The 23,761-nt window shown below is 42.5% G+C and overlaps 1 protein-coding gene across 1 annotated transcript in view; it reads left to right on the top strand.

Annotated features, from left to right (window-relative positions):
* Positions 1–23,761, top strand: part of sdk2a (sidekick cell adhesion molecule 2a) — a 77,867-nt gene that overhangs the window by 18,347 nt on the left and 35,759 nt on the right. The gene's annotated exons all lie outside the window — the stretch shown is intronic.

The following is a 23,761-nucleotide window of genomic DNA, read 5'->3' as shown; positions in this document are numbered from 1 at the left end:
GGTGGAGCCAGTGGCGCTGCACAACCTTTTTCTCCTCTCTTCCTGTCCTCTTCTCCTCTTCATCACTGTGTCAATCATCACAATGCTGTCACTCTGGATCTGTCTAAGATCCAGACACACTTGAAAGACCGAAGCAGACTACTCACCCAGACACTTCTCTCTTGAAGTTGTACCAGTATTTCACTCTTTTCTGCCTCTTGACAGTTCTGTTTTTTTTTTCCTTTTCCTAGTTTTTTTTTTCCTTTTTCTTTTTACTGATCTAATTTGCAATACTGTATTTCCACATATTAGATGAAGCCTGTACATGCGGAACAGAATACACATGGCCAGGGAATTGAGAAGTGCAAATAATTCCCTCATGTGGAAAGGCTGCAATTAACTGGGGATGTCAGCCTTTGTAAAATATAATTGAGTTCAGGACGAAATGAACGTCTCTAATCCGGCCGACAGAGCACTGTCAATCAGCGTTCCTTGCATCCCCAAAACCAACTGTCATGCTTGTTTATGTCTGTCTTTCTACTGAATTTTTGGACACTAATGCCCTGGCAGCTGCCTCTAATGCGTGGGTGACTGAGTGACTCTGTGCATGTCCGACGTTGCACTATAGGGAAAGACTGGACATCTGTTTTTTCTGGCCAGGCTGGTGATAACACTGTGCACCGAGGCATGGTGTCAAACACCTGTGTGATTGAAGAAACATTTTCTCCATTACAACGCATAAATCACTTCTTGTGACGTGCAGAATGATATCAACAGGGACTGTAGGTATTAGCATGGCTTCACCTCAATTCGGGGGGTCAAATAACAGTGAACCGTTCAGCAATCTCTCTAGTCAATAGACCTCTTCCTCTCCCGTAGATACTGTATATCAATTACCTTTCCCATCATTGCAGTGCTGTGCAATGTTGTGTGTGTGCGTGAGTGTGTGTGTCTATCCTCAAGACACTCGTGCAAATGTCAGCCATTTCAATGTCAATATTCAAATGCTGCCTATCATGACATAAAAGTGTCTGGATAAAATACTCCATTTAGAGAGCCTCGTTTTTTTGTTCTTTTTAAATTCTTTCCTGTAGCACCGTCTGCTTCCGGTTTTGATCTGTGTCTTTCTCCTAATCAGCTCCTTTACTGAGAGGTAAAGCTTTTAGCCCACATCATATATGCATGATATGATATGCACTCAGATCGTCACTCAGAACAAGTTTCTCTGTCTTTCTGTGTCTGTCTGTGTCACACAGATCAGTTTTTGTGTTTCTAATGATTGCCTTTAAAGGACCTTCTAAGTGATCTCCAGACTCCCAACAGGCTTCCATGGAAATGGATTAATTACAGGCCGCCTGACAAATGGCTGTCCTCCGTTGTGGCGACTTTGTAAACTCTCCTGACTAATCAGCTAAGGACAGACTGGTCACTCAGCGTGACCTCATCACTAGCCTGACACTTGTAGTGGTGGCTGAAGAGCCTTTAGTCACAGATTATTGCTGTTCACTGTTAGCGCTGTCGTCTCAGTCTTGTCAACAAAAGTGGTGGTTCTTCTGCCTGGATACCTGTGGACCCATGCTGATGGAAAAAAAATAAATCTAGTCCACTTCAAACCGTCTAAGAGAGCTCTTAAAGGAATTGTCTCACTGTGAAGCTCTGTGGTTGAGTTCAGTTTTCTCTGAGATTGTTGAGCAATTGAATGATATTTTTGCTTTGCTTTATTTGAAGTGATCAAGAGGAAATTTAAGATGTTCTATTGCAGACCTTCTGAGCCATGAGCATCAGTATGAGTACATACTGATGTGCAAATGTCGAGCATGGTTTCACTAAAATCTCAAATAACCAGGAGTCTTTGTTGTCATTCCCTACCCTTACTGTGAATTACTTCACAGTCTGTAGTCTGTTTTCTTAGCCATTTACCTACCATATGTTGGTTTTGAAACTAGTTTGAGATACTCAAATCTGAATATTCATTTAATGTATTCAGTCTGCATTTTCTGAAATACAGAGAAGTGCCTGCAGCATTGTTTATAAATTTGAATAAATCTAAAATTGTTGAATACTCATGGCGTAACTCTAAGAACACCTTTGTAAGTGAGTAAATGTGTATGTGGAGGGAAGAGCAAGATGGATGAGAAAGGGTTGGTGGGGTGTTGGGCATGCGTGATCCCCTTGACTGGGATCCAGATCCACAGGCAGAGAGCACAGAGCTCTCAGTCAGCACATCACATAAAAGCACCAGGCTTTGCAGGATTGCAAACTGAGATTTTTTTTTTTTTTCCTCATTTGTTTTCCTTCCTCTTGGTGAGGACAGGTTTTCTACTATTGTGAGGAGTACACAAAAGAGTCTACCATTATCACAGCCGTAATCGACCATTACAGTTTCTCTCCCACTAGAATGCTCGTTAACAGCAGGACAAAAAGCCTCCAAAACAGACAGTGTGTCCTGCTGCAAACAACAGGGTGGTTCATCATGCCAGCTTAAACCAACAGCTTGTAAATTGAATCCTGTGGCATACAGTCAAGTTTACAGTGTTTAGTGGAGCTTTGCCACTATCAACCAGCCAGCAGAGCCCCAAACTGACCCTGTGGCTGAACAACACCTGGCTCTTCCCTTGTTAATCGTGGGAAAGGAGCCAGTCTAGAGAGAAGTGTCTGTATGGTTATTGCATTTCATGTCAGATATAAACCATACTTATAAATCATTGTATTTTTATACTTCAAAAACAATGCTTGTACCTTGTGTCCATAGGTTTATTGTCTGTGTAGCTGTACTCTTTCGTCTTTCACGCTTAGTCCCACTGCTTATTATTGATACTAATTGGTGTAGATGCCATAAATGATTGGAACTGTCAGCATGTAGATAAAAATAAAGGCCAGTTAAATGTGGACCATGTGTTTTAAAGTGTGCGTCTGTGTATGCGGAGGGACAAACTGTTACCTGTGTTTGTGCCTGCATGCAACTTTCCGTACGCTTCAGGTGGCTGATTCTGGGGGCGCGCTCACGACAAACATCCAGTCGCATCAGAGAAATTATGTGCGACAGCAATCACTTTACATCCCCAGAACTGAGCAGATGGAGCGTGCTATACAGTGAAGTAAACACACTAGTGAATGAAGTACTGGTAAAATCAAGCCACCTCTGGGGGGGAAGGGACGTAGAAATAATAAAAATATCATGGAGAAAATAACATTTGCCAGAGCTTTATTCAGGGCTGCATGTTGTGTTGATGGACTTAAGGTAGAGAGTTAATCTTTTGATTGAAGTAACATTCGTCCTTAACACCAAGTCATCCGTTTATTTTAAACACATCATTCTATCCCTCAATCTGCTCTCTTCAGATGTCTTCTATTTTTATTGTGTTGTGGTCAAATGGGATTATGGGGAACTGGACCACATATGGCCTGTGCTGGTCCCCATCCCTGTTAGGGGATGTAATCCTACCCCCACCCCCCACCCCCACCCTCTGCCCTAACTCATTATCAGATGGTCAGCATGTGTAGCAGTATTATGCCACATACCATCACTATCAGCAACACTCTCACACAAAGAACTAAGCACTTCCTAAAGAAGTTTATATTTCCTTCAGTTAACTGTCTCATTTCTTTTCCTTTATCTCCACGGAATTGTATCTGACCTGGATGTTTGATATACTATATTTGGTGGACTTGGGGGACACAACGGACTTGCAAAGAGATTACAGTGAGGGAAGTAGAACAACAACAATGTACGGATTACAGGCAGGATTTGTGTGAGGAACGCATGATATCCTCTCTCATCCCTTTATCAGATTGGCTGCGATGGAGAGACAGTAGTGACTGGTACCAGAGAAGAGTAGGTTTGGATTCATTAGGACAGAGCCAGATCAGGACAGAGAATGATGATAGCAGCTCATAATTCAATAGAAAATCATCTCACAGTCAGATGAGGCGCCTGCCTGCAAATTCCATCTTAACAAGTAATGTTAGAGTCAGCCTTTTCCCTAAGACAAGAGAATAAATTTGCCAGTTGGGTTGGATAATTGCAGCTTATTAGACTTGCTTTGATTAATGGATTTCTATATTTTAGACACATTGCTATCGAACATATCGAACAAGTGTAGTAATTTCACAGGGGCACTTGTTATAGAACCAAGAGAAAGTAGCCTTGTGAAAATGTGTTTTTTAAAACCAAGATTTTAAGCATCCACCAGGACTGAATGTCCCAAAGCAGCACGTGTATTCAAGCATCGTGGGAACTGGGACTGTTGTCCTTCAGTTGCACTTGAAGAAGTCAGTTGATATGAGAGTCACAAAGTCTATATGGAAAGAAGGTCATTCTCATTTGAGGGCAATTATGTTCACATATTCAACAGAGAAGACAAGTGGTTTGAGAGAGCTGTGAGGGAAACTTTGCATATGCAAATAAAACAGAGGTGGAGGCCTTATATAACCTGTGTTCTTTTTATCAAGCTACGCTTTCATTCTGAACACACAGAAAAATCTGATCCAATTCACACATTCACCAGGTTGGCCCCACCTTAGAAACCCATTTTAGAGAGTAAGAGGGGTTGGAAGAGGTGTGACTGTTACATCTTTTTACACCCTCCCCTTTCATTCTCTCACCTAATGAGCCTTGTCAGGTCGGTTGTGAAGTGAAACTAACCTGGAGGATAAATTTTTGGTCTCTAACCAACTATTCTCAGGCTGAAGAAGCTACTTGGATGAGTAGTGAAGTGTTTCGACTTAACAACAAGTAAGTCCATGTTGCCATAACTCACCTGAGTGATTGAGAATCTTCACCAACTTAACTATGTTAGGGTTACAATTGTAACCATGACAGCAAAGGTACAAAGCATACATGCTGAAGCCATTTAAACTCAAACATGTCTGTTTCAGAATAACACAGTGTAAAAAAAAAAAAAGCCCTGGATCCCAATAGGGTGGGAAAATGTCATGATTTTTCTCCAAGGATTGTGATGTAAAGCCACTTTTACCTCTGACTAGTAGATTAAACCACACAAAAACAGCTTTCATGGTCGTTTAAGTTACCACAAGAGGGTCCACCACATAAATAATGTGAAACTCTTGAATCTTGGAAGTAGTAAATGGATTATAATTTCACCTATACGGACAGAAAAGTCTTTTATTTTCTTCCCATGAAGCTCAAACACAGAGCACTCAGCAACATGCCCTTTTACGTGTATTATGTGTGCCCTTTGTCTGTTCTGACCAAGGGGGAAATGAAAACACAATTCGCTGCCGCATTCATAGCCTGTCTTCTAGAGAGCCCAACTCTGGCAGCGTCAAACAGACGAGGCTGGGTCCATCACAATTTAAACTGACACACCTTCTCGCAGTGCTGTCCTCCCACACCTTTCTGTCTACTCCCGTTCATTTTCTTCTCTAAATAGCCACAGTACTGACTCGCTGTTCATGCAATCGCTGTTAAGACAAAACACGCTATCAGCAACTTTTTTGCAGTGTAACTTTAACACAGTGCCAGACAGAAGGAGTCGGGAAAGTAGCAGGCAAATGAAAGAGCGGAGAAATTTAATATCTAGAATGAGAGAAAGCGAGAATAGAGGACTTAAAGAAAGGCAAAGAGTTGAAGGACTAATAGAGTGAGAGGAATGGGGAAGGAAATAGATTGAACAAGAGGATGCCATGACAATTATAGGCAACAGAGCTCTAACGTCAAGGTGGAACCCTATTTCTGGGATATGTCTATTCTTTCGAATGTGAGACAGTAAATACCTTGTTTCCATCTTCCCCAGGCGTCATTGTGACCACCAGTGCCACAATGGAAACCCTGATGAGGAGCACATGCAATTGCTCTCTCTTAATAAAATCTCACAGTTCCCATTACACCCAGGCACAATGGGCCTTTCGGCTGCCCGCTGATTGAGTTCCTACTCTCCAGGAGCTATAATAGCAGCCAAGCCACTTCCTCCCGCCACCCTCATCCATTTGCTTCCCTCTTCTGTCTTCACCAACCATCTCCAGTCCCATGCTTGGACCTCACTTTTTGTTACAAGTGAGATCTTTTCATTCAGTGTTACACCCCTTCCTTCTCTCATCTCTCTTCCTTTATTTATTTATTTTGCCTTTTACTTTTCGCTCAGAGGAAAGAGTAAGAGCGGCATGATTTCTTTGGCCTGTATTTGATCGATAAATGACTACTGTTTGAGCGTCGCCCCATCTTACAGATGTGTGGTGCACCTTTATCAGCATGACCTCGGTAGCTGTGGAGACAGAGCCTGTCAAGGAGCAGTGCTGATTATGAGGGATTTTGTGGAGGTTTGCAGAAAGAGTCACAAGGTGGGTTGGATTCCTTTGCCAGGGAAAAGGGCAAGATTTTTCTCAGAAGTGTGTTTGGTTGTGAGAAAGGGATTTTATATTGTGTAATTGCATTTTCTTCTGTAGCAGTACAACAACCAACAAATATAATAGTGGATGGAGAAACAGTAATTATGATTTCTTTTTGATATGTGAATGGGTGCAGTTGAATGTCAGTATTAATGTCTTGCATAGACATAAATCAAATAAAATTTGCCATAAATACAAAGTTTGCCACCCATAATGAATGAATAGCATAAAATCTGCATCAGTGGAATTTTGTCTGTGGCGGTCAAACCATGACCTTATCTGATCTTTTTTTAGGTTCTGGCTTTTGGTCTTGAATTGCAGTGGTTGGAACAGTCACATGACTGTGACTACAAATTAAAGGATGAACATGAAACTCAGTTTTGATTTATTAAATTCTTCTGACTCACACTAACTTTGAGGGCTTTCGCAGCACAGCCCACATCCACTTTGTAATGGATCAAAGAGGTAATTTCCTCTCCTTATTGACTTGTAATGATCAATAATCAAAACATAATAATGTTTAGGCACAGGAACACCTTGTGTCCTGGTACCTACATAAATGTGCACACACAGCTCCTCACAGGTGGTAATCCATCAGAGACCTTTTGATTAGCTGTTTTTTAAAACATAAGTCAGGTAAACTCAGGCACTCCCTGCTGCTATGTGATGCTAGTAAAGGTCAGCAGCTTGTGGCTCTGCTCTCACTCCCTGAGCAGAACGTGGACACCCTGGGATGGAGGAGAAAAAAAAGCGTGTATTCCCTAGCTAGCATCATATGGAGGCCACACATGTATTCTCCAAGGATGACACACAGAATTGTAAGCAGATGTTTAAAAAAAAAAAAAAAAAAAAAACAACGGACAGGGTCTGCAGTTTTTTGTGCTTTACACGCTTTACACACTTTTTAAGATAAGAGAATGGCTTCCAGATATCAGTTTCTTTTCTGGCACGAACACTTTTTTGATTTCTAAACTTGGCAGACTGCGAGAAAGCGAGGAGGAGAGATAGAGGAAAAGAGAGCTGTTCATTCTGGCACTGTCCGGCCTGCTGTTTAACTTCAGTGAAGCTGTTTCATGCAGGTCAGAGCTCTTGATGCAGACTTTCTCTCACTCTGATACTCCCTAGGCCTGGCATCAGCTGCTTATGTCATATTAATTTCATATGGACTAGAGGATGGGCAGCCTTTGATGTACTTTATATTGATTTTTTGTTTGTTACTTACATTTGAGCCAGTTGGCTGACTTATCTGTGTCAGGGACTGATACCATGATGACAAGGGTGTCAGATCAGTCGGATACCATGCTTTATTTCCCCCTCGACAAATCTGCAGAAGTTTTCACATTTCATCCCCACGCCACAGTGACAGGCCGACAGGAGGGGTCTGGCCCGACAAACTGCAACGATAGACAGCTCATGCTGACAATAATGCCATCGTTGGCCATGCTGACAAGAGCCTATCCTTTCTCATTTCATTGAGAATAGAGGGTAGGGGAGAGAGAGAGATGGTGGAAGATAGAATGGAGGGGTGGGAAAAGAGAGAGCGGCTGACTGGCATCAAGTCAAGGAAAAAAGGCTGCTTTTTTTTCAGCTCCAGACAGCCTGCCACTGCAACGGTAATCCTTCAGCAACGCCCTTCTTCTGCTGTGTAGGTAGACTGTCAGACTGATAAACACATGCAAACATAAAGACAGATTATATAAAGTAGGGTCGTACATATGTATATGTTGTATGTATGGTAACATACTGCCCAGGAATAATCACTGTTTGAGAAGAGAAACACATTTACCACCACAAATAATCACTACACATGCAAAAACCAAAACATTAGTTGAACAGACTGGAGGACAACTGAGAAGCTTAAAGTTAAAACTGTTTTCACAGCAACATTTTATATGTTATATTCAGTTCATATGTATTTATATGTATTCAATCCCTCCTGCAACTCTTCCTCACTAGTCTCTAAGATAATATCTATGGCCTTCCTACATATCAAAAGCAACACTGGCTAATAGTGGAATGAGATTTTTGTTTTGTGTTGAACACTCTGAAATGCGTGGTATACAATATATGCACAGAAATGGATGCCACATCAAAGAACATAACTTCAGTTGTCTTCAAAAGCCTGAACATAGGGCAGTGCATCTTCAGAGTTATTTGTATCCACATTATAAATTTTTAAGTCATATTCTTGGCAATATGTTAAACTCACATGTCAAATTCCCTCCAGTGAAAAGCTGCCAAAAGTGAAAATCATCATTTATTGTGTTAAAATGTGGGTGTGTGGCTCTTTGAAACTAATGTGATTAAACTCATGCACAAATACGTTGGACTTGACATTTCTTATTTGGGAGTGGACCTGATAATCCAAACATTAAATGTGAGCTTACATCTGTGATTTCACACCAATAACTATTATTACTTTCAGCTGGAACAAAAGGCGTGATTTTTATTAATTATAATCACAATTGCTGAGAAAATTCTGAAAATATTCTTTTTTAATTTGACTTGAATTGCTCTTCAGTACTGAATAATGACAAACTGATTTTATCCTTTTATCGACCAACAACCTAACAAAACTACCTTACACTGCTGGGATATAATAGTGAACATGATAAGAGAAGATGCACTTATTAATATTGTTCAGTACAAGAAGAATCACAACATGTGTGAAGGAAACATTAATAGTTAATTAGTACTATATAGGAGTTGCATTAAAACTAAATAGGTAGGTAGGTACTGAGTATTAGTTTAGTGATTCCCAGTGTTAAACACAGTGAACAGAGCAGCAGAACCTCACTGCTCAATGTATAAACACGACATTCCCTGGCTGATATGCATTGGATTAGATCATAGTGGATTAGAGCAATGTGGAGGCAGGTTGTGAGAACAGATCACCAAGATTGAAGAGGGATTTCTAACACTTCTAAATGAGATATGGGCACGCATTCAGAGATAAGAAGCCACATATGAAAATGGGTCAATTGTTCTGCAGGTTTAGCTGGTGATTAAGAAGATTATGTTCCACCACTGAACAACAATGGTAAAGTCAGACAGCAGCCCAGTTCTACTTAGCCACTCCGTCAGCCTGGCTGATCCTGATTCTGTCCTTTCACCAGCATTCAGACTTTCATGTTTTGAGCGATGGGACTTAAGTAGTGAGGCTTGTCAGGCAGCAGATTTTCTGCTGGAACAGAACATAACAGAGCACAGTATAATTTGACTCATTCCCAGACCAAAGACTGTTTTTGATGAAAGTTTGCGCGGGTGTGTTTCTGGTCCTACCACCTCATCCTCCATTTTTCAGAGGAGAGTGATTAGAGCGGGGGGCACTTAGGCCAGAGCTAGTGGACTGCTATTGATTGATCAAACCCAGCCGTTCAGTCCTGGAGAGAAGGGAGGGTTTCCTCCATAATGAAAGGGAGGCAAAGCTTGCTGTCTCCTTTGATCCAGAGGGGATTAAAACAGTGTTGCTTATGGAAGTAGAAAGATCAGGACTGCCTGTTTCTCTGTCTGTCTGTCTGTCTGATGTACTGCTGGGAAAGATATACAGCTTTCTATTGTGCAGTCAGAGGCTGGGTCCCTTTCCCTTCTACTTGTGCCAGGAGATGTATGGTCAACTCCACCTGCTCTTACAATACTTGGATCGTCAGCAACATCACTCCATCGTGTTTGTTATTTTCAACCTCAGTTTTCTCTCTTTCTCTCTCAGTATGCTCTGTAAGATGAGTTGTGCCTCAATTGTTTGTCTGTTTGTTTCTCATTTCCTTCCAGAATCATATCTGCGTTTGCTGCTATTTCATGTTTCCTGTGTGTCTGCTAACAGTTGTCTTTGTAATGCATCACAAGTCTTTCAGTGAAGGCAACAGATCTGAGATTGGGGACGATCTGTCTGTTTACAACAAGGAAGGCAGGTTCGAATCGGTAAGATCATTTTGATATGATCAGCCTGATCTTGGATAGCAATTTGACGGAAGCCCTGAAAAAAACACTAATAAACTTGAAGCCATGCTTTTAATAATTAAAGCTGATTTTCTCTGAGAGAAAACATTTTCAAAGGAGCTGGTGAGGTGGAAGGCTTTGATACAGCCTAGAAGCCTTCATAAAAGTTTCAGATGTAGAGAGAGTAATTGACATTTTTCGCAAGTTGGCAGTCAGAACCACATATGCTTTGCCAAGTGAGCCCTCAAGTTTGTGTGGTCAGTCTCTCTCTTTTCACTCACTCATTTTTTCTCTCTCTCACACACACACACACACACATGCAAACGCACACACACACACACACACACACAGGGCATTTTCAGTTTGATCTGTTTTATAGATTTCTCTCACAGCTCAGTTGAGAAATTCAATTAATTGAGCCACGCTGTGAAATATCTATCAGATGAGGATACAGTCATTTTTCAGAGTGTGGACCATGCGGTATTCAGATCTGCATGATGCACAGATTGCAAAACATAAACTATGGTGGAATAGTTGATTTATGCACGTATCCGCCTGATTTATCTGCGCTGTTACACACACACATTGAGGCGGGCACTTTAGGTGATAAAGCAGTCAACCAGGTACTTAGGTTTTCTAGCTGCGGGGGAATGAGAATGCACTGTACAATATGTACAACTTTTTGTATGGGCTTAAAACTGTTTAGAATGGTCTATTGATGCTAAAGCCACCAGTGTTGTGTAGTTATTTAACACACACACACAGTTTGGTGAAGTTATTAGAGAGACACTGATCGCTGCTGGCAGAAGGTGTAGCTCCGTCTGATTGTCCTCTCTTGGAGCGCTGTGTTATGAGAGGGTGAAAACGCAGCAAGTGGCGTTAGACAGAGAGGCTCTTTCTACTCCGTTCATAGTCTCCCTCCAACTACCTTCTCATTAGACTGGGCATGGTGGAGCTGCATGAGGCCCGGTAAGTGCGTGTCTGCCAGAAGAACGTCTGACATTATCGCCTATTTATCAGAAGTTGCTAAACTCATCAATGCACTACGAGGCATGGGTGCATCAATAAATCAGTGATCACTATGGGTGGTCCTGACTTCTATAGCTTCCTGTCGCCCTGACACACTTTTATATACTCTGTTTTATTCACTTTTTATGTGCTGGGTTGATGTATTTTATTGAGCTAGTTACTACAGAACATAAACTAGGGATTACAACCTTGTGCATAAAAAATCTGCCCCCAGAGAGAAATCGAAGCAATCTGTTTTTAATATACTCTACTTCTCATTCTCTGCACTGTTTCCACGCTTCACTTTCCGTCACTCAGCCTGCCTTCCAACGTATGCAGAAACTGAGCAACATTGTTTTTATAGCCTATTAGCCAGAGAATTTGCCTGGCCCTCTCACCCCTCTCACTTCCCTCTACTTTACCTTTCTACCTGTTATGACTTCCAAAGGCAGATGCTGTTATCTCCCAGGCTTTCAACAGCCTGTCACATCCACTAGCTGCTGCCTTCTTCAAAAGCTGTCTCCCACTACCTTGCTGAATGCACTCCCTGCGGTTCCTGATACCTGCTGGGAGGTGCAGCTGGTGATGTCAAACTTGGAAGACAGCAGAAAAAAGGAGGGAACCAACAGAAGGGTCCGAATGATGGAAGGAAGTAGAAAGCATATGAGTGGAAGACTGAGGGGTGCCACTCCAAAAGGGTTGTTATTTTTTTTTCCTTCTGTTTCCAAAGCTGACTCTATTGATTTTTCTAACCTGAAACATAGCCACAGTAGAACCTTCCATCGTCCTATAGATTGGAATCGATTGCCTTGGGGCTCTCTTGTCCTGTAAATATTTGCAAGGCTTTATTGATTCCATTAGTGGCTGGCTTCTATTTGTGACAATGGTATGGATGGTTGCTGTTCGTAAGACTAAACTAATGCTGGGAGGATAGTGCTTTTTTCACAGCACATTAAGATCTTGTTTCACACGTGTATTGTTGTATACGACCTGTCCATGCAGCCATTATGAGGCAAATGGTTGGGTATTTAATTTGCGTGCCACTTTTTAAAAGCATGCTTAGGTGGATGATGTACTAGCTTTCAGCCATTCCCATTAGTCCATTTGTGTATCATCAAAGAAGGCATCAATACTCTGTTTGTTGCCAGGTGTTTCTGTGTATTAACCCGTATATGAAGAATGACAGATGTGTGCTTTGTTGTAAGGTGTTGCATTCCTTACCTTGAATGTGAGCCCTCACTTACACATGATGGAAAGGAAAGGAGGACGCAGCTGTTTTGAAAGAGCCTCACACTCGTAAAGCCTATATGCAGTGTTCAGTGATGTACAGTAGATGTACACTGTGGGTGTTTCATCTTATCTGAGGAAGCAAGGGGCTGGGAGAGTGCTGCTTAAGAGCACAGGGGAGAGTGAGGTGGCCCACGCACCACTGCTCTGTTAACTCGCATTCCCCCCACCCTCGTCCTGTTGTCTCAGGAACACAAAGACTATTTTCAGGCAGCCAATCCACAGCAGAGTGGGGAAACTGCAGCTCTGTATGCCCCTAAAAGCCTCCATGACTTTTTAATCAGTGGCTCGGGGCTCTGTGTCCAGTGGTTGGAGAGTGGACCCCACTGCCAGAGTTTCTCTCCATGGAGGGATCAAATCCCCTACTTGAATCTCAGGCCTGTCAAAGCAGTCAGGCATGGAGGTAGTGGATGGGTGGCATCTGAAGGTGAGAGAGGGAGGGAGAGAGACAGAGTTGGCAATGGAAAAGAACAGTTTGCGGTTGAGAAGAGTGGATGGTCGAAGGGAGCCAGGAGGGAATGTTTGTAGGGAGAAAGAATTTATGTGAAACAGCAGAAAGAAGGAATAGCCCTGCACCAAAAAAGCAATTTCTGAGGTGAGAAGAAGTTTGTTCAGTGGAGTTGTAAGTGAAAAAGGATGTGCTTGTGTGTGTGTATTTTTGTGTATATGGCACATTTGGAAGGGACAACACAGCATTAGGAAGTGATGGATTGTTACACCATACCAAACAGAGTAGGAAAGGTGGGTGGTGGAATTTATTGTAGAGCTGGAAAGGTTTTGTGATGAATAATAGTCATGGGTGAATTGGTCATTGTCAGAATCCTCTAGAGCCTATTGAATCAGCAAGGCTTGAGTTTTACAATGAGCTTCAGCCACGAAGATCAGCCTGTTGGGTCGTAATAGATGGAAAGTGAGTTGATGGAAGCAGGAGGTACAATAGATGAGGCTAGCGCTCACCAGTGGAGCAGCATTTGTCGGTGGGGAAATGTGCCACATTTCCTCCCACGCATTGTGCACAGATCAGAGAGCAATATGGGTGCATTTGATGATCACGTACAAGCATGTGCATGCACATGGTGTACAGGTAATGTTCATGCACACGTACAATAAAACTGAGCAGAGTAAACATCCTGCAACGGTAGCATGCTGGCTAATGATGCCCTGTTGACCCATTGCTAATGATTCCCCTGAAATCAGGCGGGAACATGATGGGGCTTTGATCTGTCTGTCATTAAGGGACTACAAAGTACATGCACTCTTTAATCTGATGAAGAATTCAAGTATACATGGCTCAACTCACTTGAGAGAGAAACACACACACACACACACACACACACATAGAAACATGAATCCACATAACAGCACATGCACTCTCAGGAAGACGCATCAAATTGGAGTCACATACAAATGCATTTACTGTATACAAATGCCAGTTTGTAGACACTACCAATAATACTCAGACATTTTGCATACACACAAACACACTCACACACCCATGCAGGAAAGCACAAAAAGCCTTTGAATTCATGTCAGAGATTAAACATGTAATTTATTTGCTACGCTAAAAGGGCTGTAATAAATAAAACTGATGATTTATTAATATCCATATTTATAATCCAATGCATTATATGTGTATTACAGCACATTACTTACCATGGTATGGTGAACGTTAAAGTGATTCTAATAAAATTCTTAAGTGCCTACAGGCATTTCAAAGCAGCAGCAGATCTCCGAGCAGTATCTTCTCAGTGTCTTACTAATGGGACTGATGGAAATATGTTCATTTGTGAATCTTCCCTCCAATTTAGCAGCGCTCATATTGTAGATGAAGATTATCCAGGGATTATGAGACTTGAAAAAACTGCTATTTGATGTGTATTTATGCACAGCTTATAGATGTAGTAATATGGAATTAGTTCCCATCATGGGTGGAAAATACAAATGGGAAAAAAAATATCACTCCTCCCTCCCCCCCATTTGGCTCCCTGTCAGGTTGTCATTTAGTGATATTCATTTCCAAAAGAGGAAATTTAACAGACGTTTATGATGCAAATCACAGGCTATAACTCTGTGTGGTGTGGCAGGCCGCATTAAGCCTTCAGATCACTTGTGCTGTTGCTTGGGCGCCAGTAACATTATGCCATATCCGCTTGATCGTTCGCGCATATTTCAATGCGTGATTGCAGCCAGCAAGAGTCAATGCCTCCGCTTTGTAAGTCCTTAGAGGCGGAGAAAGTTCAGAGAATTACCAACATGATTTTTTTTTTTTCCTTTTACGCTGGTGTGTTAAGAGCAGTGGTGGGAACATTTCAATTTCACAGGCGGAAATAATGCTCTCTGAATACATTAACCTGATGGAAGATGGTGTTCCTATTTAAATTTATGTAATTTCTAATGATAACCTCCAGGATATACCTGACATTGTGTGAAGACTAAAATTGCTGTGGTTGTGATTCCTTTTACTTATATATATATATATATAAAGAGCTCTTGCATATGTATAAGGCCATGTCAGAAATAGAGCTAACCTTGGTTTTTACTTTCACAAATTCAAAACTTTCTATACAACTTTGCATACTTTACATTGTCCTGCATATGCATGGGATGTATTGGAATTCAGAGTGTGATGGTTTGAATCCAGGAAGGGACAGGGTGGATTATCCCTTTAGCTGACTGCTTAATCTTTGCCCACAAGTCAAAAGGAAACAAACAATCCTGCCGATATCATTGCGGCAACACTGGGAATGATGTTAGCTGGAGTGCAGGCTTAAGAATATAATTAGAAAAACATCATCAACTGCATATATTAGATAGCATTGTTGGCACCGCGCTCCAAGCTGTAGCTTGTGCCAGTCTTATGATAACTATTGATTAAGGGGTATGGTTTTCTTGTAAGGTAGCTTGCAATTTTTAGATCAAAATGACACAGTCCTTACAAGTAAAATGTGTGCTTGTTACATTAATTGTGTAGTGAACAGATTAGAGGCCTTTGAGAAGGAGGAGATGCGTGTTCAAATACAGTTTGGTTGTTTTTATATGGTAAATATATCATTAGATTTACAGGACAAGTATTCCACATGGTATCTTAAGTTCTGTTGTTTTGTAATGAAGAGAAAAATACTCATCTTGAATGTTCTGGTGTAGTCTGTCCCCAGCTAATTAGTGTTGATTGGTTGTCATTAATTTAATTTTAAAGCATGCATAATTTCATAGTATCTACATAAGGTATTATCATGCACATCTGATTTTAGCAAGTTGTGCTTCACACACTAAACCGTCTGAAAGGATGTGAAGAGAACACAACCATTAGCGTCTTTGACTCAGAAATTCTCTTGCTTTGTTCGAGCTGCATGCTTCTCACTCAAGACCCGTTACTTTATCTGATAATTGAGATGAACAATCTGGTGTGAAGTCATGTAAGAACCAGCTAAACGCTTCCATTAGCATAATGTCAGAGCGTTTAGATCTTTGTCTGCCTGCTGGTGTGGTGTTGGCTGCCTGTCTTCACACAGTGCCACAAAACTGTCTTTCTTCACTGTCTTTTTTCCTGCTTTGGGGGATATGGCCGCTTCGATGACAGGAACAGACAAAGAAAACTCTTCTGTCTGTGTGGATACCTTAGAGGTCAGAAATGTGACCTGGTGGGATGCTGAATTGGACACTGGCAGCTTTAAGGTTCCATCTGAAGTATGTGATCTAAGGCGTGATGGGGTAGCTATCACACCATCACAGACCAGGACTTGGTGCTGTAGCATGGATGATGGGAGAAAATAGTGGTTAGAAGGCTTCTCTATAATGTGGTGGTGAGAGGCAGTGATGTGACAAGCTCAATTCCATCAGCTCTCACACTCCAGAGATCTCAATTAGGAACAGGGAATCTGTGCTCCTACAGGCTGCCCTGATCACAAAGGTCATGATCCTGCTGCACATCACTCCGGAGCTCCACCAAAATTAGAAAAGAAATAAAAAACACCCATCCTCAATACACTGTTTAACTCTACTCATCTATCATCTCTACCCTTTTTTCCTGCCCGCCTTGCTCACGTGTATTCGAGTCTTTGTGTGTGTGATGTATTGTCAATGTGAGGTCCCAGTCCCTGAGTGCATGATGCATTGACACCAAAGAAGGTGTTTGCCTTCTGCAAAACAGGTAAATAAAGCATTGCCAACACTGATTGCTGTTCTCGCCTGGGCCCTGAGGAAGGAAGGAAGACAGACAGACAGGCCATGTAAATGTAATGAAGGGGGATAATAATTCTTTTCTCTGTCAGCTGCTCTCTGCCATTAGCATTTACTGCCAGCCCCTGCCACTCACTGCTTGGCGCCCGTGCACTCTGCCACACTGATAAGAATCACAATCACCAGCCATTCCATACGCATATATTACAATGGCAGGTGCCCTGATACCTCGCACCTAGCACAACACTATTAGCATTCCAGTGGTATCTCTCCAATTCAGAGATTTAAAGGATCCGTTAGGGAGGAAAACACGAATGGGAAATGGCAGTTGGAGTCCACACATTTTGCCTGATAATATTCTGGTGCCTGTATCTTAAAAGACACACAGGCACATACGTAATGTTTTCATGTTCTGGCACACACCTGCACACACACACACACACACACACACATACATGCACTAGCAGGATAAAAGAGAACAAGGAGTAGGGCTTTTACTTATAATGTCAAGAGCCAAGATGAGTGTCGCGTCTAAAAATGTACAAGCCCGTATGTTAATGGTTGAATGGAAGGATCCAGATTTTGTCTGGTGCATCAAGCAATTAAATCAAGACTTGTCTGATGGCTGCATATCTTCATGGAGCACGCCGTGCTGTCTGTCCATCCATGCAGCGCGCCATTCCAGGTGCATCTGATCATCTCCATCTCAACGTGTGTGAAATAATGTTTCCCCCACCATACCATCTACTAATTAGGATCTAATTATCCAGCCTAGTGTAAACAATCGCAGCAGATGGTGTAGCGCACAGTATTACCTCTAATGACCTGGGGCCCTGTGGAATTCACATTTCAGCGCGTTTGTTTATTTTCCTCCATTAGTCTTTGCCCTACTTTCTAAATTCACTTAGGCCTATTTCCAACCTTCTCATGCCTTGAGAAAAAGCTGCCCGCCTCCTATTCCCGATGCTGCTCTTGTTGTTTTTTACATTTTGCTATTTTTTCCGCTTACTGTCGTTTATCTGTTTTGTGTTGCTTTCTCTTGTTGTTTTTTTTTTTTTTTCTTCCAAAAGATGTCAATTAGCTCTCACAAAGATCAAGTGAAATTTTGTACCTGTTTTTTTTTTCCCCAACACACTACCATCTCCCTTCTCCCAAGTGAAATGGGAAAAGAGGAAAGTCGGAAAGAAACGTGTATGTGATCTGCTGCACAAAAACCTTACTTCTTCCTCCAAATTGCAGAAGCCGTCGGTGACACCTGGGAAATAATTCTATGATGTCACTCACACAGGCACTATAACTGGTGGAAAGCCTGGATCATTTCCCATTGTGTTCTACACCTCTCCAAACCACACTTCCTTAAGACAAAAGGAATACAGCTTGTCCTTAGACAGTAAGAAATTGTCATAGTATCTAGCTTACATTTCTAAGTTGATACATTGATCTGTTGGCTCACACAATATGCTCACAGCTTCTTTGCTACAAGACAAATCTTATTTCAGTGCCACAGAGTCAGACAAGAATCTCTGCTTTATCTTTTACAAAGCTATGTCTATCCCTTGGCGATTAAAGACATAACTTTCTTACATCTAGCTACAGTTGTTCAGCTGTGGTTTCCCCACTGTTCATCAGACAAGGCTGAACAGACTAGAGAGTTGATGCTGCAGAGGGCGTGTAATAGTGGCTGTGGGTGTGTGAGGTCTCATTAATTGACGCCGGGCCTTGTGCCTATGCTCCTCTGCGTGCCGTGTTCTCTGCCAGAAGCTGGACTTGCTAATTAGGCTCCTGGATATCACAGACACGTCCCTCGGTACACCATACAATACACTGCTAGTGACTCAGAGTGCTGAAGAGAAGGAGGGAGCAGGGCAAGAGGATGGATGAAGATATAGGGAAAGGAGTGATGCAGAGAGACGGAGAAAGACGGAGAGACATCTTGACGGGGAGCTCAAAAGCGAGGGGTGCAAGAGAGAAGGATGACAAGTGATGAGAGGGCAGGGAGAAAGAGTGTGAAAACTACTATACAGGGAGAGATCAAGGCCACCAAGAAAGAGATATTGCCACAACCCACAGAGAGGAAAGTGTTATTGTGGTGAGGAAAAGGAGAAAAAAATAGAGGAGCTTACGATGAGAAAAGAAAAAAAAAGGAGGGAATCAAAGAGAAAGATAGTTCAAGACAAGCAAAGCAGAGCAGAGAAGTAGAGGAAGGCACTGAGAGAAGCAGCGAGGCAAACAGGGAAGAATTCCAAACATAAAGGGTGTGTGTGTTTGAGTATGTGTGCGACTGTGAATTTGTCTGTGCTGCCCGCTGGAGTGTCCAGATAATTCAATCTACTGCCCATTGACTGGCCTCCCGCTCCATCTTCGCTCCTAATTAAATCTCCATTTGTTGGCTGGATGCTACTGCTTCTAATTGTGTTGCTGTAGCATCAGATAGACACACCTAACCACACACACACACACACACACACACACACGCTCTCTTACACACATACACACACACACACAGGCCCTGCAGCGAGTGGGATCCCAGACACGTCACTGTGGTACATTACACCTCAATTAATCACATCAATTACACATCAATTAACCCGTGGCAATCCACTAAATACAGCTCGGGCGGAGGGAGTTTTTCATCTGCTGTGACCTGAGGACTGTTTTTGCAACATCAAAGCAGACGCATCATCAAAAAGAAAAACATTTTAGACAACTTAACATGAAAATCCATATTCCTGCTTCATCTCTTCCTCTGAGTATTGTGTATGACTGTATGAGCTGTTAAAATCATGTCACTTGAGCCACGGATTGGGGCCTGCAAATACAATGGACAGAGGAATGGGAGGAGTGGGGGGCGGCAGCATGCAGATGCCGATCCATAGACCATTTCTCTAAATCATGTAGGGCTATATGGTGACACTGTATCATCTCCTCTTCATGTCTTTTAGTCTTGCCCTGTTTATCTGGCTTCTGCTTTAATGGGTTGCTTCACCTTGCTGCCTACTGTTAGAGGACACCCCGTCTTTTCATTTCTCTTTCTCCTGCTTACTCTCTCATCTCACCCTGCTTCTACATTACTTCTCAATCTCTCTTTGTTTTTATCATTAAGTCCTGCCTCTTTTTTTTTTCCTCACCATCTGTTTCACCATCACTCTCTTCTTCCTCTCTGTCTTCTCTTGTCTGCTCTTTTTCTTTCATTTCCTCTCATGACTGCATGCTTTCTGTCTCACCTACGTGATGGAGTGTAAATCGGTGGGGTGCCTGTTGTCACGGTGACAGCAGCTTGTGACAGAGTGACAGAACAGCCTGACCTTCAGGGATGGACTGTGTTTTCACAGGGGATAGGTGTGAATATTTGTAGGTGTTTGTGTGTGTGTGTCTATGTATTTGTTAAAACTGCCTCATGCCAAAGCAAAATATCCTCACTTAAACTCCCAGAGCAACAAATGAATAGTAGAAGACAACCTAGTATGTATGTATGTATTCGACAGCTTTTAAGATGCTTTTAAAATCCTTGCACCAAGGCTCCAACACACACTATTTCACCAGGCCATTAATAGGCCAAGGTCACTGCCATGACTGTTGCATAACCCCCATCAGAGAGATGTTAAAGTCCAATTGGAGAAACTAAATGACAGCTGTAAATTTTCCTGGATGACATAATGTCCCATGAGGTGAACTAGAGGTGGTCGATAGAGCAGGGAAGTTATGTGCATATGCACCTAAACACGGGGCAGCTGACTTAGGAAGTAGAGACACTGCTTCTGGGGGGTCAGGCCAGTCCCTTGCAGGGCAACTCTGCCATCATTAGTGTGTGTTGTGTATGTGTGTGTGTGTGTGTGTGTGTGTGTGTGTCTGTGTCTGTAAATGGCTGGATAAGAAGCAGCATTCTAAAGTGCTTTAGCTAAGCTATAAAAGTGCTAAGTGCAGACCATTTACCATTTTCACATGTCTAGAAGAAGAAAATAGATGCCAGGGTATATTAAAAATAACAGACTTCCAGATGTTTCAGTGGGCACCTTATACCTGCTACATCTCAGTGGTACAGGTGTGCCAAGTGCCAGCTAGGATGTGGTTTCATAGGCTCAAACAAAGATACCCGAGGATTAAAATACAGGGCCGTAAGAGCTCCTGACTGGACTGGAGCAGAGGTAGGGAGGTGAGGCACAAAATAACCAAGAGAAAGAATACAAGACAAAAGCTGAATGTGAACACCGTCTGTGTGATTACATGCCAGCATGGCGCAGTAGGTAGCACAATGGGCCTTGGTTTATAAAGCTGCCCTGGTGCCTGTGGTCTTTGTCTCGCAGCCATTAAAATTCTGTGTATGCAGCAGGAGACCCGGCTGGAGCCATGCCACCATTCAACCTCAGCTGTCAGGTTAGAATAAGGTGTTTTTATATCTGTGGTGAATGGGCTGTGGTGGTGCAGCTTGACTGTTGGGGGGCAGCTGCTCTGTACAGCAGCCACATTAAAACGTTCCCGGTCTTCCCAAGCCAGTTATTGGCCTTCCCTAGATCTGCCAACTCACTTTGGTTGGCTTTTATCTCTGTGCATAGTGCTGCAGGAATTCCTGGTCCAGAAGGACTACCCTGTAGCTTTACATCTGGATTTGAAGCTTACAGCAGGCACTGCCGTGCATCTGCAAAATCTACCTCTGTCCCTTGATTCTTCACTGGAATAAAATCTTCATGGCCTATGCTCTTCATCTTATTCCTCACCCTACCCCTGACAGCTATACCTTGCCACAGTGCAATCTGTCAGCCACAGTCAGATAGACACATATCTTTCAAGCCTTATAGCCAGTGCTTTGTATTTTTCTTTTTTTGTATCTACAGGTATGTGTGTTTAAACACATGCCAAGGGTGTGCATGGTGTTCTTATGTTCCATAAAATCAATGCTGTCAAAGGAGTTGATGTGAGACATAATTAGGGAAAAGATCAGTCATCATTATACCACAAGTGGAGGCAAACAGATCGACCTGACACATTAGTGACAGCAGTTCTTTCTCATTCACAGTGTGCCGTTGCTATTTTACATAATGTATAATTCAGCAGAGGTTAGTGAACCCTCAGATATATATGTATGCAAGTTTAATGTACATTTACAGGAGAAAATAGATTTAAAAAAATGTTCACATGGAAATATGTTCATCTATTTACATTGGCACATGCACAAACTAAGTAAACTGAGAAAACACATTTTAAAATAATCTGGCTACTGTCACCACACATGCAGTTGACTTGGATTTTGCAGCACAGATCATGTTGGTCTCACCCTCGCTGGCTTTAGCTCTGGAAATACACACTTCATAATGTAATGTAAAATTGGACACAAATGGCACAGATAGCCAGTGCTCTGAGATTTAAAGTCAAGGCGGAAATGAATGGGCAGCAACAAATTTGAGCACATGAATGGCACTAAAACAGGTAACCACAGCAGGGATTACAGTGCACTCAATTCCCTGTTCCACAATTTCACATCAGTAACTTGGTATTATGCATATCCCTTGCCTCAGACAATCGATGTGGGAGTCTGGGTTTGGCATGAGCAGGTCTCTAATGGTGGCTTGTTGATGGAGCTGCATTGCTAAGTGCACATAGCCACCAAGCCTCTGAACCAGCTGGAAGTGGTTGGTTGTTACCTGGGTGCATTTGTTCAGGCATAAGTGAATGTTTTGGGATTGCGTGTGTATGCGTGTGTGTGTGTATATGTGTGTCGTGCACGAATACATTTAGTAGTGGATGGAATTACGGCAAAGCCACCACTCCAGCAGCTAGTGCCTGGGGTGCCCATTTGGTCACAGACGGGGATCAGTTTCAAGGGCCTGTTGCGTTTGACAGGTTTGTTTTGGAGAAGTTCGTGCAAGGGTGGTAGAAAGACAGATTAGCCAGGTAGTGAAGTATTGTTGTCACCAAACAGGAGAAATGTAAGGACTGGTTTTGGAGACAAAAAAGCAATGAGATGGTTGTTTGTTTGCCGGCTTTTACGAGTGGTGTGTTTGTGGGTGATAGAAAAGGGGAGTAAGCTACAGCTTTTGGAGGGTTATTGTGTGTGCTGCTGTATTTATCTGTGTCCTGTTATCTGTGTTTGTGTGTATGTACACAGTGTGCGCATGGCTGCTTGTGTGAAACACGGAGTAGCACAGTCATTCTTTTATTTACAGTTTCAATCAGGTTCAATTTTCTGTATCCTCTTTCCCCGCTCAGCAAGGCAGCCCTCACACTCACCTAGTTCCTCCACACCATCCTCTGCATTTGCCGCCATAAATCTTGGTTGTGAACTTGTCTATGGGTGTGGAGAGAGATCAGAAAAGAGCCCCAGTAATCAGCCATGAGAGTGAGTCAGCTAGTATGGTAGACCTAGAACCAGGCGTGCTTCAGGCCTTGGCGGCTTACTGCATCTATTAATACAGACTTTAATTAGCCCGCCACAAACACTGGCGCAATCGGCTCAGTGTCGCCCGTGGCTGGTGAGGCAGACAGATCAATAGGTCTGATCATGCCTTTTTCATCAGCTCAAATGAAAGCACTTTGTCTCGAAGCTCAGCCCTGGACCTCGCGTATCACCTTAAAGGCTTTCTGTGGCTCCACTGGCTGTGTGCAGCGTTGCGGATGGGGTCTGTATAATCTGGCTGCATTAGGGAACTATAAAGATAAATGAAGGGAGGCACAGAGCATAACTCATCCTGTCAGAGAAGAGGGTTTAAGACTGGGAAACTTTGTGTTTTCTAAAGCAGCCCCTACCACCCCAACACCCATGGCTTCCTAGTTTCTCACTCTCTCTTCCTCCTACTTCCTTGTATTTTTTCCTGTGTAGAATCTCTGCTGTATTTTTCTCCCTCTGTTCTGTCTATTTTCCTTTCCCTCCTCTCTCAATTTCCCTTGCTGTCTCTCACCCCATCCTCTTTTAGTGATCTAGAGGTATGGAAGTGTTCATTTACACTTCTTCTGCTGCACAAATTGCTCTTCTACATCTTTGCCAGCACATTTCAATTTGAAATAAAGGAGTAAGCTGCTTTTGCGG

This window comes from Anabas testudineus, chromosome 8 (genome assembly GCF_900324465.2).
Source record: "Anabas testudineus chromosome 8, fAnaTes1.2, whole genome shotgun sequence".
Taxonomy (NCBI): Eukaryota; Metazoa; Chordata; class Actinopteri; order Anabantiformes; family Anabantidae; genus Anabas; species Anabas testudineus.
The sequence above is the reverse complement of the archived record's forward strand: the minus strand, read 5'-3'. Positions and strand labels throughout refer to the sequence as shown.